We start from the raw sequence: 12,364 nt of genomic DNA, 5'->3' as shown, positions 1-12,364 counted from the left end.
GTTTTTTGAAATTAGGGCCACTTACCCTAACCCTCGTAGTTGTTATTGTGTGTAGCTTCAGGAGAATAGAGTTCTATTTTCTTCCTTGTGTTCGTCAGCAATTAGCTGTAGTTTTGCATCTTCTTCCTTTACCGTCTCTGATCTGTATGTGAGCTGGCAGCAGTTACCTCTTCGTGGATTTCTTCCATTTCAAGTTCATCATTTCCATGTGTTTGAGGCTTCTCTTGGTGTCGGTTGTGTAACTGACAATTCATTTGATGTTTGATCTTCCATCTTCCTCCTTCGAGAGTTATATCTGGATGTGTTATTATATTTTGTTTTTATGATAGATGCTGAAGCATGTGAAGTTCAAGACATTCAATACTCTTATGTTTTGCTGATCTTCTGTGATAGAGTTCTGGATGTTGCTGATCATTATATGCTGCTGTTATCTTCAGTCAGTCTGATTCTACTTTTGTATTTTCATAGGTTGATCGAAGTCTCAGTAAAAGATAATAGTATTCATGTTCAGTCATGGTTATCGTTAGATGATTGACTGTTCATTTTGAGAGCTATGTATTCAGTTTGAGCATTCAATAAATAATTTCTTTGTGTGGCTGGGTTTTTCACCCTCAGGTGGAGGGTTTTCCCAGGATAATTATTGTGTATCTTGTTCTCATAAATTTTCCTAGATGTAGTTATCTGTTTTTTTAGCTTTCTGGTTCTAATTTTAACAGTAGTCTAATGGGCCCCACCCACACCCAAAACACTCAAAGAAAGTCATAAAAACTGTGTAGCCCTCATCATTTAGACCAGTAAGATTCGTCAACTTATTGTTAGTTCTCTAAAGAATGAAGATTTGGTTAGGAAAAATGAGGACTTGGTGTTGGAGAAAACAAGGTGATTAAATTATGAAAAAAAGGAATGTACTGGGGTTGTTGTCCTTAGACTTCATGAGAGGTGCTGCCCTAGACTCCTTACAAGGAAACCTACATGTATATTGATAATGTGAAGGTCACATCTATTGATTCACAGTGTGCAGCGTTTGCTAGTTGGTCATCTATGTGGATGTATCATACTTGGTGTTTTATGCGGCATGTATACGTTATGTATGGTCAGATCATAGTTGTTAATGCATGGTAGCTACGGTAAGATAAATGATTGAATGAGAGATAAATGAAGTCTCTCATTCAATCATTTATCCTATCGATTAAACCATTAAGAAAAACTTCAAGCTATTTTATTTGATGATTATTCCCCATGTATATCAATATCAATAATCATATCATGGCATATTGGTAATCAACGATAGTTATCTAATTAACCATCTATCCCAATCTATATCGGATGTGTTCTCAACAAGAGATTATTATATTGCTATCGGGTGGCATAGTATGCACCGGTTAATGAATATAACCCTTAGTTAGTGATCGGTGTCGGTTAACATAGACACTGATTCACTTCGGTTAATTTGCAATGCCAAACACCATCATTAATGCTGATTGGTATATCGGTTAATATGTTAATATGTTACGTGAGCCCCGATTAATATCGGGTTGGTAAATATGTCATATGTTACGTGAACTCCGATTAATATCGGGATCACAAATATGTTTAACACCGGTTGATATTATATACCAAAGGGTGCGATCAAGTAGTGTCTTGATCGGTCATGTCCATAAGACATGACCGGTCAAGGCACTGCTTGATCCTCCCCTCTCATATATAAATATATCATTTGGCATTTGAGAAAGAGGATATTGAAATTGATAAATACTCCTCTTACCTGCCAAACAAAGAAGATAGTCAGAATCATAATAGAGATAAAATACATAGATATAAAGAATAAAATTAGAATACATCTTGCATATTGAATTGTAAATTGAGCAAACATTTACATGGTATCAGAGCTATAGTTAATTGAACCTGAAGCTGTTCAATTTTACGTAAAATTCAAATCAAGCATATATTCAACATCACAATCCTATCAATGGCTAGCACTATCAGATTTGAAGACAGACTCAGAGGAGGTGATGACTTCTCCGCATGGAAATTCAGAATTCAAATGATTCTAAAAGAAAATAAAGTTGAATCATTTGTAAAGATTGAAACTGAAGAACCTGAAACGGAACCTGACAAAGCAATTTGGAGAGAAGAAAATGATAAGGCTATTAAAATTATAGTTGATGGGGTAAGGAACAACATTATGCCCATTATAAGGAGGCATGACACAACCTTCAACATGTTCAAAGCACTTGAAGATGCTTTTGAGATATCTAATGTCAGTAGAACCTTGGCTCTAAAAAGAGAAATAAATCACATAGCCATGACAAAAGGAGAATCAGTCAATGCCTACTTCATGCGAATATCTACCCTAAGGGATGAACTGACAACCCTTGGATATGAGATCCAAAGCAAAGAATTAACCCTCATTGCTCTAGATGGGTTGCCTAGCATATGGGAAACATTCGTCCAAGGCATCAGTGCAAGGGATAACTTCCCAAAGTTCGATAGGCTGAAGGCTGACTGTCTCCAAGAGGAATCGAGGCAAAATAAGAAAGGGATCAAACAAAAGAATATAGATGAAGATCTCCAAGTTCTTAATACAAGCTCAAATAAGAAAGGCAAGCAGAAGCAATTCAAGAAAAGAAAAGGTCGTCACGGCAAGAACTCCTTCAAAAAGGACCTCTCTTAGATTCAATGTTACAGATGCGACAAATTTGGGCACTATGTTGCCAAATGTCCAAAAAGAGCTAAACAAGCCACATTTGCCAAAACTGGAAAATCTAAAAGGGAAGAAGACTCCGAGAAGTATGTACTCTATTCAACACTAACAAATCAAGCATCAAACAAAGTGAACTCCTGGGTGATCGACAGTGGCTCATCCAGACACATCATAGGATTCAGAGAAGTACTAGACTCCATGAAAGAGGAGAATGATGAGGAAGTAACCATTAGAGATGATTCTACACACCCTATCAAAGGAGTTGGAACCTGCACCATCAAACTAAAGTCGGGTGTATCATTACAACTTAGAGGAGTACTATATGTTCTAGGCATCAAGAGAAATCTAGTCTCAATATCTGCACTGGAGGACAATGGATACAAAGTAACCTTCATGGACAACAAAGTATTGGCTTGGCCAAAGAACTCATCCATCAAGAAAGCTAAAACAATTGGTCAAAGACAAGGCTATTTGTATGAGCTATGTACAGAGCCAAACTTAGCCCTAATTCATGAGACCACAAATGCCTATGAAATTTGGCATAGAAGACTAGGCCACCTAAATTTTAGAGCTTTATCATCAATGGGGGACCTTGTCACAGGTCTACCCAAGTTAAAGCAATATCATTCAGGGGCATGCACAAGATGTGCCCTAGGTAAGAATACTAAGGGTGTTTTTCAGAATAGTACTAGGAAAACAAGTAAAATTTTAGAGTTAGTTCATTCTGATGTATGTGGACCTATGTCCGTACCTTCATTGGGGGAATTTTTGTATTATGTAATATTTGTTGATGACTACTCTAAGAAAACTCGGATCTACTTTCTGAAATGTAAAGAATCAGAAGAGATCCTTAATAGGTTTAAAGAATTCAAATCACTAATAGAGAACTACTCAGGAAATAAAATTAAAACCCTAAGAACTGACAATGGGGGGGAATACACATCAGAATTATTTAAAGAGTTTTGTAAAAATTCAGGGATTAAGAAGGAGTTAACAATACCTTATAACCCTCAAAAAAATGGGATAGCTGGAAGGAAAAATAGGACAATCGTTGAAGCTGCCAAAGCTATGATTCTTGATCAGAATCTAAATATCAATCTTTGGGCAGAAGCAACTAGCACTGTTGTATATATTCAAAACAGATGTCCCCACTTTCATTTTGAAGATAAGACCCTCGAGGAAGTCTTTACCAAATCAAAACCTGATATTAGCCACCGCAAGATATTTGGATGCCCTGTCTATATTCATGTACCTAAGGAGAAAAGATTAAAACTAGAGCCTTCTGGAAAAAGGGGAATCTTTGTAGGATATAGTGAAACCTCCAAGGCTTATAGGATCTATATACCTAGCCAAAAGAATATTGAACTAAGTAGGGATGTGATCTTTGAAGAAGACTTAGCCTTCAAAAGAGCCTAAAGCTCTCTAGACCCTGAAGTCTATATCCCCAACCCTAGCGTAGATAGAGATCCTACTCCTGAGCTTTAGAGGGAGGATCCTGAGGAAACTATAAGTGAAACTCAAAGTCCACCTAGAGAAAACCTCAAGAAAAGACCACTATGGGCCACCAAAACTGTAGCAGAAGGTTAGAAGTTTGTTGCTCCTCCAGGAACCTTCAGGGATAGCAAAAGGCCTAACAAATTCACTAGCTATGTTGCCCTTATGAATGATCTCTCTAAAGCCGAACCAAACAATTTATCAGAGGCTCTTGAACATCAAGTATGGAAGGATGCAATGTCTGAAGAGTATCAGTCCATTATGAAAAATGATGTTTGGGAGATTGTTCCCAGGCCAACTAAGAAATCAGTTGTTACATCTAAATGGCTTTTTAAGATCAAGCATGCTGTAGATGGTAGTATTGAAAAACACAAGGCCAGGTTTGTAGCTAGAGGGTTCTCTCAAAGAGAAGGAATAGATTATGAAGTAGCTTTTGCACCTATTGCTAGATATACATCAGTAAGAGTTGTATTAGCCATTGCAGTAGATAAGGGGTGGAAGGCACACCAAATGAATGTTAAGACAACATTTCTAAATGGTGAGATCTCAGAAGAAGTCTATCTAGAGCAACCTAAAGGGTTTGAAATTCATGATGCAGAGTCTCATGTGTGTAGACTCAAGAAAGCTCTTTATGGGCTTAAACAGGCTCCCAGGGCTTGGTATGAAAGAATTGACACCTATCTCTTAGGACTAGGCTTCTCTAAAACTGATGCAGGTCCTAATGTCTACTACAAAAGAAACAAAGGTGATATGCTAATGTTGATTTTATATGTTGATGACTTATTAATCACAGGAAATGATCATCTTATTGATCAATGCAAGAAAGATCTATCCAAAGAATTTGATATGAAGGACTTAGGACTCCTTCATTACTTCCTAGGATTGGAAGTATGGTAGAATTCAGACAACATTATACTAAACCAAGGAAAGTATACCTTGGATATATTGAAGAGATCAAAATGCTAAACTGTAGACCTATGACCTCTCCTATGGAAACCAATTTACATAAACTTAAAGAAGCAGCAGCAGAGTCACAACCTACTGACTCTACTCAATACAGACAGATGATTGGGTCCCTGATGTACCTGGTGAATACAAGGCCAGATATCTGTTATGCAGTCAATGCCTTAAGTCAGTTCATGTGTGAACCTAAGGAGATACACCTAGTTGCAGTAAAACACATCATGAGATACCTACAAGGTACCCTAAACCTTGGTCTCAAATATGAGAAAGTTGACATAAACCTACATGGATTTACAGTTTCAGATTGGTCTTGAAGTGTAACTGATAGAAAAAGCACCTCAGGGTTCTGCTTCAGTTTGGGTCCAGCCATGATATCTTGGATCGGTAGGAAGTAGTCCTCTGTAGCACAAAGCTCCACTGAGGCAGAATACATTGCAGCTTCTATGGCGGTTCGAGAGGCAGTATGGCTTAGAAAGTTACTTGTGGGGTTGTTTTGAGAACCTATGAAACCCACTATTATACATTGTGACAATCAGAGTTGCATAAAACTTTTAGTTAACCCAGTGTTCCATGACAAATCCAAGCATATTGAGATCCCATACCACTATGTGCGAGATATGGTAGACAAAAATGTAATTCAATTAGAATATGTTTGTACAGGAGATCAAACGACAGATATTCTGACCAAACCTCTTTCCAGGGTGAAGGTTGATCATTGCATAAAAGGTTTAGGTATGATAGAAAGGTAATTTGCTTTGTAATCTGTATTTACATATCAATAAGATGTTTAATGTGTAAACTTCTGTGTCATGATAGGACATTTTGGATTTTTAACCCCTGAGTTCATATCTAAGAGGTGACGATCTCTCAAGATAATGAACACTTGTATGGCGACATTATAAGGTGACGATCTTATGATGTCCAAACTAGTTATCATGTTGGATCTCTGGTGTATCATGGATAAGCCATGATTGTGATGTGGTAAAACATTTATATGAAATGTTAGTGCACCTACCTCAGCTTGGATAAAGATGAGAATGGAATATTTTCTCATATGATTATCCTTAAGTATTGCGTGCTTAGGCAATACTGATATCATGTGCTAAGGTGATATCCTGTCATCACAAGATTGATGTGATGGTTTTTTGTATCACGTGTTTAGGTGATACTTCATATCATATGATTAGGTGATATGATTTCCTAGAAAGTTAGATTGTGTAAAGAATGCTACTATCATTTAAAATTGTGATGCTTGATACACTACTCTCATTTATCTTACCTAGCTAAGAGGGAGTGTTAATGCATGGTAGCTACGGTAAGATAAATAATTGAATTAGAGATAAATGAAGTCTCTCATTCAATCATTTATCCTATCGATTAAACCATTAAGAAAAACTTCAAGCTATTTTATTTGATGATTATTCCTCGTGTATATTAATATCGATAATCATATCATGGCATATTGGTAATCAACGATAGTTATCTAATTAACCATCTATCCCATCTATATCGGATGTGTTCTCAACGAGAGATTATTATATTGCTATCGGGTGGCATAGTATGCACCGATTAATGAATATAACCCTTAGTTAGTGATCGGTGTCGGTTAACATAGACACCGATTCACTTCGGTTAATTTGCAATGCCAAATGGCATCATTAGTACCAATTGGCATATCGGTTAATATGTTAATATGTTACGTGAGCCCCGATTAATGTCGGGTTGGTAAATATGTTATATGTTACGTGAACTCCGATTAATATCGGGCTGACAAATATGTTTAACACCGGTTGATATTATATACCAAAGGGTGCGATCAAGTAGTGTCTTGATCGGTCATGTCCATAAGACATGACCGGTCAAGGCATTGCTTGATCCTCCCCTCTCATATATATATATCATTTGGCATTTGAGAAAGAGGATATTGAAATTGATAAATACTCCTCTTACCTGCCAAACAAAGAAGATAGTCAGAATTATAATAGAGATAAAATACATAGATATAAAGAATAAAATTAGAATACATCTTGCATATTGAATTGTAAATTGAACAAACATTTACAATAGTTGCATGACTATTGGTATTTCACTGGTTGGTTGGATAGTTAGATGATTGATATTCTATGCATATGTCTATAAATAGCATTTTTGTATGAATGTGCCAAGGTTGCTTGTTTGTACAGGCTGAATGGATGCTGGTGTGTGACTATTAGAGTGATTGTAGAAGAATATGTTGTAGATTGAGACTATATAAATGTTTCCAAAGACAGGCCGAATGGATGTCTTGATTGGATAGTTAGATGATTGATATTCTATGAATTTGTCTATATGTAGCATTTCATATGAATGTGCCAAGGTTACTTGTTCGCACAGGCTGAATGGATGTGTTGATTGTAAATGGCTGGTGTGTGAACATTAGAGTGATTGCAGAAGAGTATGTTGTAGATTGAGACTTTCTAAATAATATAATTATATTGAATTAGTTTTGATTCTGAATAATATAATTATAAACGCCTTTTGGTAGTAGGTTTTTCTCGGGGAAGTGTTTCCCACATAAATCAATGCCTTGTGTAATTCTCGTGGATGCATAGTGTTCCATTTACTTATGTATACATATTAGATAGATTTTGCAAGTGCTGTTGATTGTCATCTGCACACATAATCTTAAGTTTTCATCATCTCAGTCATGGCAGGGTTGTTTCAAGTAAATTATCCCTCCAGTTGTTCAATTGTATGGTTGTACAAGATTCTATCTTCAGAGTCTCTTGAAATCTCAAATCTCCTATATTGTCATTGAATAATAGTTTAATTTAATTGACTCTAAGGCGCCAAATGTAATATGCATCTAGTGCTGTTTTTATTCTTGATTAAGTTAAAACGGGTTTTGAAGGGACCCCAAAACCCTAAGATAGAAGAGACGCGGCAGCCAACTATCAGCAAAACAAAAACAACCAAAATAGGGACAGAGACCCAGACCGACTTACTGTAATTCCTTTAGAGTTATATTAGCTTCAAGATCCTTCTGAATAAGGCGATTACGTAAATTCATCACCTCTTGGATGACCTGGGAATGGTCATTCACTGGTTTAGACTGACTCCTTGTTCTAGCTGATGGCCCTCGTGCCTTAATAACCTTTTTACATTGATAAAGAACATTACTAGCAGCATCTGCACCAGCCCCAGCAACATCTGCACTAACCCCAAAGAGCTTGCCTTTCTTCTCTTTCTCCCCAATCTTCAATTCCTGAACCTTGTTATTAAGCATACGGAGATCAGCAATGCTGTTTTGGACAACAGTTTGGCTGACGTTCACTGCAGTATCCAGATTCTTGTGAACCTTGATGATAGTATCCTCCAACATATTAATCCTTTTGTCATGATCAGTTTTCATGACCTCCACATCCCTCGCCACCTCTTCAATTAAAGCCAACATTTTCTATCGATCATCCTTGCTCTTCCACCAATCAACCCTGCTACAAAGGGTTTGTAAGCTCTCTTTAATGAGGTTAATTTCTGAAACAAACCAGTTAGACAATCTGAACTACCCCAAAGACCATTCTTTGCGATGTCTGTGACATCCTCTGTGTTCCAAGGAATCAAGATTTGGAAAGACCTCCTCAAAAGCCCCAAGATTCTCATAAGCAGTTGGAATATCCTTGTCCAACTTCTCTAAGACTTTGTTAGGAACAACATTCTCAATGCTTAGATCATCTCTAATAGTCTGTTTGCCCTTGTCCACAACACCTTGATTCCCCTTATCCACATCCTCTCTCTTGGCTTTTTTACCCAGTTTACCTTTCTTAGCTGCAAAGGGCCTAATAAAAGCCCTTTCCTCTATGCTCTATTCTTCTTGTATCTCCTTCCCCTTCTCATCCCTAAGCTTAGCCTTTTTATCAGGTTTCGGTTTCTAAACAACAAAAGAAACATACTCATCATCATTTTCAGTGGAGAATCCATTAGACCAAGTAGTATTGGGTTGGGGTTGTTTCTTAGAAATCTTTGTAGAGACCGACTCCCCGTTTTCTTCTATAACAGACCATTCTTCCTCATCCTTCGACGCCATGTTATCAAGTTAGTGGACATATCCGAGTAATGGACCCGAATATTTTTGGCATGCTCTATCTTAGGTTTAGACTAAGTAGGCTTAAGGGGAATGGAAACAAATTTGGCACACTCCATAATAAGCAAGATAAGATCCTCATGAAGAATAGGGGAATTAGAATTTTTCATATGATTGTTGAGCTCAACAATCGAAGAAGATGAGAGAAAAAGGAAACAAAACCAACCGTTTATGTCGGAAATGGTGACCAAACAAATTGGTGAATCTGCCATCTAAGGTGAAATACCTCATAATAACCTCGACATTCTCAGCCTAGAGGGGTTTGATAGTCCCACGATCGTAGCCACCAGATTAGTCCTCTCCACCTTATCTTTTTTATTGTCTTTGAAAACAAGGAAATTGCATCGTTCGACGCTTTGCGCTCAGTAAAGATCTTTCTACCTGTTGATGTGTTTTTTAGGCACATGCGAACACATAATAAAATACCATAAGTATCTTATCCTCTCTTGAACAAAATCTCTCGGATGTTGAAGATTAGCTTAAGGATCATTCGAGATGACTCCAAGGTTCATGAATGTAGGGTCACTACAAGTGGATAAGCTTTGTTGGTTGATGTGATTTTGCTAGAATCACAAGCGCATTTATGACTCGAAAAGACTCAACAATTGATTAGAAGATGGTATGCAGTAAGGATTTTCCCTAATACTACTAAATGATTTTCAAAAAAAGGCAAAAGGTGAGGGTTTAGAGGGAATCCTAAACTACTCTAGCATGAATGGATGAAGAAACAATACAAGTGAAACTCAACTAGTTATAGCATCGCCATACACGAACAACTTTGCTAGAACTAATGCACCCTTCTAGGGATGTTTTTTAAGGTTTTCAAATCACTATCAACCATAGACACCATCAATTGAATGCATATCAAGGGTTAAATGATGATCGAACTTAAACACTTTAAAATGCTCCAGTTGACCACACAAGGCTCGCTTACAATCAGCAAGAAAGCTAGTGGTATGGATAACGAGCTTCACAATGCATCAAATACTACATTCCACCATGAAATCTAATACTAAAATTATCATCAAAAGATTAGTTTAAGAAGATAGAAGAACCATGTAATGAGCTTCAAGCATTGAGTGATAGGGAGCTTACTAGAAAAGTGCTCAAAGGGGTTAATTGGGTCTTATGGTTCAATTGGTTTCTAAAAGACTTGTTTGTGACTGTCATATAAGTTTGTAAAATCAATTTGAGGTCATGATGCTAAGCACTTCATGCATAACTTCTCAAACAAACTCCCTTTTTCAGTGAGCTCATTCCCTTACTCATCCACTATTGTTTAAGTCCAACCATTTCATTCTTTCCAACACATTCCTCTGTCCTTTGGGCATTACTCTGACTGTTCTCTAACATCATAAGCTCCTCCAAATGGTTTAGGAAACTAGGCAGAGGTTTTGTTCAAAAGCTTGCTTCATTTTGTTGTTTGACTTCCTAGATTCCCTTGCTCAAACCCAACTTCCTAGGTCTCAAACCCCAAAATTGCTTCACAAGGATGTCACATAGGTTTCTTCACTGTTTTGGTCTGTCCTTCAAAGATTTCTCCAAACCCAATGAGCTCAAGGTAATCGGGTTCCTTATTTTGTGTGTGAGGCCTAAAAAAGGGCTACTAGCCCATGGAGGGCTAATTGGAAGAAAATTGCTTGTAGGAGGCAACGATGCTTTACCCCACCATGGAAGTTGACTTGGGACATCCAAACAACCTCCAAACTAAATGATTTTCATGGTTTAGACCTCTGTCAATGCAAAATGAGACTGTCCACCATTTATGGCACTTTTGTAGTGTTTTGTTGATGTGTCTTTTGTACACGACCAAACACATAATAAAATACCTAAAGGTACCTTATCTTCTCTTGAACAAAGTTCTTGACTACTGAAGATCTCGCCGAAGGATCAGTCAGAGTAACTCCAAGGTTCCTGTATGTAGGATCTCTACGTGTGGATAAGCTCTTTGCGATACGATGTGATTTTGCTGGAATCACAAGGGGACTTACACTCGATGATTTGAATGTCTGATTTGCTTTAAATATTACTGGAACACAAGATTTCACTAGCCTAGATTTTTGAAAAAAGGAAAAAAAGATGAGGGCGAGGGAAGGATCTAATTCTGACAATAAGAATGTGGGAGCAATGAATGACCTTTGATGAAATTCTAACTAAGTCTTGTTTTGACAACCCAAGACCATCTCCACAAGGTTAGTGCGATCTTCCAAGGAAAGCTTTATGATGTTTAGATCATCGCTACAGGCATAGACACCATCAGGCTGATGCATATCAGTGAAGGAGCGACAATTGAAGTTAGGCTTAAGCTGAATGATTCCAGTTGACTACACAAGGCAAGTCTGCAATCAACAAACTGCTAGTGGTATGGATATACAAATTTCACCATCAATCAAACACATTTCTTCCACTTATCTAATAACATGAAATCAAATCTGAGAAGTATAGAGACCATGCAAATTGTTGAATCAACCCATAGATTTCACCATTTCTTCAATGAAGTTTACAAGTCTTTTACAACATCTTGGCAACAATCTTTGCCTTCTCTTTCTATTCTACTCTAACTGCTATTCTATTTGCTATTCTAACCTCTATGAACTAACTATTAACCTTCACAAAAGAGGAGCCAGGGCTTATATAGTGCTGTCACAATTTGAGATCAATGGCTGAGATTTTACAATGAAAACCCTAATTAGGGTTTGTTACAACAAACTCAATTTGAGCCAATGAAATAATTGCATTATTTGGACATGTCTTCTTTGGAATATTCGACCGATGGATAACCGGGGTAGGTACATTGAAGTTTGTGTCATCCTCGATGAGTCAGGTACATTGAATCTGGACACGTTGAGGTGGACCAATCCAATTGGAGGAATGATGACTGGGACGCCACCTTGTCTGGCACCTGTAACTTGGTTGATGTTCAATTTGATGATGCTGAGAAGATAACTTTAATTAACTCTTCTGAAACTATTGGCTTCTTCAACATACCCTTGCTTTAACCTCCTTTGTCTTTGATGTGTAGGATGGATGGTGTACCTTTTCTTGAAATGCTGGACTGGAAGAGGTCGTCCTGATGATGCTGG

The 12,364-nt window shown here is 37.4% G+C and overlaps 1 protein-coding gene across 2 annotated transcripts in view; it reads left to right on the top strand.

Moving 5' to 3' along the window:
* LOC131038333 (glucosidase 2 subunit beta) overlaps nucleotides 1-12,364 on the top strand; it is a 132,874-nt gene that overhangs the window by 81,075 nt on the left and 39,435 nt on the right. The window lies entirely within an intron of this gene.

The sequence above is a fragment of the Cryptomeria japonica genome, chromosome 10, assembly GCF_030272615.1.
Source record: "Cryptomeria japonica chromosome 10, Sugi_1.0, whole genome shotgun sequence".
Classification (NCBI taxonomy): Eukaryota; Viridiplantae; Streptophyta; class Pinopsida; order Cupressales; family Cupressaceae; genus Cryptomeria; species Cryptomeria japonica.
Note: the sequence above shows the minus strand (reverse complement) of the source record. Positions and strands in the feature narration are given on the sequence as shown.